Genomic DNA, 4947 nt, shown 5'->3' on the forward strand with positions numbered 1-4947 from the left:
GTCCGGATGAACTAAAGACGTCATATGCTTTTGTAATCTGATGGCTAATACCTTAGAGTACAGTTTGACATCGGTTCCGAGGAGGCTTAAGGGTCTGTAACTACCGCACTCGGTGGGGTCTTTGTCTTTTTTGAGAAGGACTGAAATGAGTGCAATATTGTCGTGTTTATGGAAGCTCCCCTCCTTGACTGAGTATAAGATCATATTTAGTAATAAGGGTCCAAATATGTCCCAACAAGAAAGGTACATTTCTGATGGGATACCGTCTCTTCCAGGAGCCTTACCATTTTTCATTTCGGATATGGCCTTCTTGAGTTCCTCTAATGTGATCGGTGCTTCTAACTGTTTAGCGTCGTCCTCCGAAAGTTTAGGGAGAATAATTTGATTAAGATATGTGTCCAATTTGTTTTGATCAAAGGTCGTTTTTGATTTATATAAGTCGGAGTAGAATTCTTTGAATGTATCGTTTATTATTTTGGGGTCTGTTACAAGTACTTGTTGTTTTCTAATGGCAGTTATATCTGCACATTTTGCATTAATTCTTAATCGCATGGCTAATAGGTGACTAGGTTTAGAACCTTGGGAGTACTGCTGTTGTCTTGTGCTGCATATTTGCATTTCCGATTTTTGTCTGTATATTGCATTGATCTCTGTTTTTAGTACGTTAACTTGATTTTCTAGTCTAGTTGAATTGTTGTATTTTAAAGAATTAAATAACGTTGAGTAAAGCGTTTCCAGTTCAGACAGTTTTGTGCATTGATTCTTGCGCAATATGGAGGAAAATCTATCCGTGAAATCCTTGATCATACCCTTTACCGACATCCATATTATTCTGGGGTCTTGCACCGCGTTTGCATTCTCCCGTAGGAATACTGTGAGAGCTTCTTTGAGTTGTGTAATGAATTCCTTGTTGTTAAGCAGCATCGTATTAAAACGCCATCTTGGGGCCCGGGAAGATAGTATACCAAATGTTGCTTTTAGGAGTAAATAACAGTGATCTGAAAGCGCATTGGGTATCATTTCCACTTCATATTTATCAAATAGTCTCGGGGATGCAAAGACATAATCAATTCTGGATAATGTGTTATGTCTCGCCGATCGACAGGAGTACTTTCGGGTCGTGGGATTAAGTGAACGCCATAAATCATTTACCCCTGTAGTCTTTGACCAATCTTTTAATGCTTTAGATGAATTTTTTTGTTCACTGGAAAAGGCGAGGTAAGATTTGTCCATCCTTGGATTCCAAATGGCATTAAAATCCGCACCTATTATAAATGAGTACTCGGGATGGTTTAACATTTCATCGGTTAGTGAAGTGAAGAAACCCTCTTCGTACAAATTTGGGGCATATACCGCTGCCAACGCTATTTTCCTGTTATTGTGTACAATCCTAGCTATAGTTATACGCCCCTCAGCATCCGACCATACCCCCTTTAATTCGATATTTAATTTACGTCTGACGACTATGGCTACACCTCGAGTTCTCGTACCAAAAGAAGAGTGACTAATATTATGGTATGTGTTATCCGCTAACGTATCTATGTCTTCCTCTAAAATGTGCGTTTCGCTTAGTAGAGCCACGTCCACATGTTCTTTTTTCATCAGTGTGAGCACGCTTTTGCGTTTGTGTTGTTTGTTTATCCCACCAGTGTTCCATATCATTATATTCAAACTAGCCACATGCATGTTTTTGTGTAGTTTTTGGTAATGCTTCTGGAGTGCGAAGCTACAATAGATGTACATCCAATTATTGAGGTCCCGTTGAGAGCCGAGCTTAAAAACATATATATATACAAATAAAAATCCCCTATTTTCCCCTCACCCAGAGAGTCGTACAGGCCTATGTTCCAAAAACACATCCTCCGCGTATGACTCTCTCCCTTAGGCCACCGGATTGCCCAAACTGAGCATTGTAATCCTAATCTTCCTATGCTAATTGCCATAGGATCTAACATTTTCATTCTAATACAATAGAATGTCGCTTTTGGTCTTGCACCTTCCCTTACTGTAATGAAATATTGTGAAAAATGAAAAAAAAGAGAATAAACTTTCATCAACATATTCATTTGAACCCTCTACTAACATATGTAGGAAACATCAGGAAAAAGGAAAAGATTGTAGAGAAATATTAACACCTTAATATGAAGAACAATGGAAAAGAACAATGTAAGATAAAAGAGAGAGAAAAAAATAAAATAAATAGAAATAAAAAAAAAAGATAAAAATAAGGAGTGAGAGATAGAATAATACTCAACGTGGAGAAGCCACTAGAACAGAATTGAGTAATTAGATAAAATAGAAAAACAGAGCCTTTTAGAGCTACAATGTGCCAATCTCTTCATCAGTGGAGTGATTACTTAAATTGTTAGAATAACCTTGTTGTGCTCATACGTTTAGGTGTGGTTGATTTTTTTAAAGTTTTATTAAGGCCTGATTAAACTTCAGTCAATTGATCATATGCTATGTTTATACACACCGGATGTTAATGTTAGAGTTGCAAGCCTTCGTTGTCATGGTGCATTATATTCTAGAAGGTTGTAGAATACACTAGTACTAATATACTGTTGTTGTGTTCCAGAATGATCTAAGTGACCCAGAGCAGTCGAGCGATAAGCCCAGAATCTTCCAGATTGTTCTTATTGTCAATGATATGTTCTTGTCTCCACAGAGACCAGAGGACTGAAATTATAATGTATTACGAATCGTATTATACACAATACGCATTGGTGTAGACGGCCTGCATATCATCTGCTACTTTTGATGAACACAAATAAAGTCATTCTAATACTGATATACAGAATACTTTTATACAAAATGCTTCTTACTGTTACGCTCCAGAGACTGTGCAAGACAAGATAAGTATGAAATAAAATAACATAGTATAGCATGTAAATTAGAAGTAAAAAAAATGAGGTCACAGTGTTCAGTATAGACATATGTACAATGTTCGATGCAGAATAGACGTAACTGAGTTACCATATAATAAACAATACTATGCAGTGTACTAATATACAATACTATATAGTGCAAGGCAGAAATGGGATGAGGTGCAATTTAGGTACAATTTACAGTAGGTGTACGAGTTGTAGTGCAAATCCTTTATCAATAAATATAAAGTGTGTTTGTGTGATCTAAAGTGTGGAGAGTGGGTGCTGCAGTGTGTTGTTTGTTTAAGTGAGTGTGTGCGTGTGGGTGTGTGTGCTGTGTGCATTTGATGGTTGTTGCATAGTGTTTATTGTTCGTTTAGCAGCCTGATGGCCTGGGGATAGAAGCTTCTTCTGAGTCTTTCTGTGCTCGCCTTAAGACTCCGGTATCGCTTGCCTGACCGCAGCAGTTCAAAGAGGCAGTTGTTCGGGTGGCTTGAGTCCTTAATAATTCTCTTAGCCTTCCCCTTGCACCGCTTGTTGTAAATGTTCTGGAGGGTGGGAAGCCCCCCTCCAATTGTGCGTTCGGCTGAACGTGTCACTCTTTGTAGTCTGCTATGGTCTTGTGCAGTGCTATTTCCAAACCAGGAGGTGATGTTGCCAGTCAGGATGCTCTCTATTGTACATGAGTAGAAGTTCCTAAGGATCTTCTGACTGACTTGGAACTTCCTTAGGCGCCTGAGGAAGTAGAGGCGTTGTCGTGCCTTCTTCACAACACTGTCAATGTGTGTGGTCCATGTCAAATCCTCGGATATGTGGGCTCCGAGGTACTTGAAACTGTTCACTCTCTCAACCGGTGCCCCGTCGATGCTGAGGGGGCTGTAGTCCTTGACCCCCGACCTCCTGAAGTCCACAATCATCTCTTTTGTTTTGCTGACGTTCAGGGAGAGGCAGTTCTCCTGACACCACTGTGACAGATTCTCTACCTCTTCCAGGTAGGCCCTCTCGTCGTTGGCAGAGATCAGGCCCACCACTACTGTGTCATCAGCAAATTTGATGATTGTGTTGTTGTTCCGCTGTGCTATGCAGTCATGTGTGTACAGGGAGTAGAGGAGGGGATCAGAACACAGCCCTGGGGGGCCCCTATGTTGAGCGTGATGGATGAGGAGGTGCAGTTGCCTGCTCTTACCACCTGGGGTCTGCCCGTCTAAGGGTAGTCTAAGGGTTAAGTTTAGGCCCTCATCCAGGAGAGGTTAAGCTTAGAGTAACAGTCAGGGCTGGTAATCCAATTGATATTCAGTTTAAGATTAAAACAATTCTAGTCTATAGACAATTGGTTGCATTGAATGCTTTATTTGGTTGCTCCTAATCCAATTGATATTCAGTTTAAGACAAAAATATTTTGGACATTAGGTTCTATTTTCCGTATGTTACTTTATGTTCCGTATGTTACTTTATGTTCCGTATGTTACTTTATGTTTCTAGTGTCCTATATTATATGTTACTTTGTTTCTCGCATGCGCAGTAGTGCAGCGCACAGTACAGGCCCCCAACGCGCAGTACGCATGATTTTTTTCCGTAGCCTATGTTTGCGAAGACGCTCTCTGATTGGCTAGCCGCGTACATCGAAGACCCTCTCTGATTGGTTTAGCGCCGAAGCGTCTCTTCCGCCTTGTACATATATATTCTCTGCTTCAAAGTGGTTATGCTTTGGCCCTCTTTCGAAGTGGGTTATGCTTAGAGTTAGGGTTAGGGTTAAGGTTAAGGCTAAGGTTAGGGTTAGGGAACAACAACAACAACAACAATTGTTGTTGAATATGCGGAAGAGACCCTTCGGCGCTAAACCAATCAGAGAGGGTCTTCGCTGTACGCGGCTAGCCAATCAGAGAGCGTCTTCGCAAACATAGGCTACGGAAAAAGATCACGTGCACAGCACAGGCCCCTCCTATGTATGGGGCTGCGGCACTGCAGATATACCCTACTCATGTATGGGGCTGTGGCACTGCAGATATACCCTACTCCATGTTACCTCGGTGTGTCACGTGATCACGTGTCCTCCTACCCTGTGTGTTGCAGCGACGAC

This window comes from Notolepis coatsorum (assembly GCF_963971535.1).
Source record: "Notolepis coatsorum genome assembly, chromosome: 12".
In the NCBI taxonomy this organism is placed as follows: Eukaryota; Metazoa; Chordata; class Actinopteri; order Aulopiformes; family Paralepididae; genus Notolepis; species Notolepis coatsorum.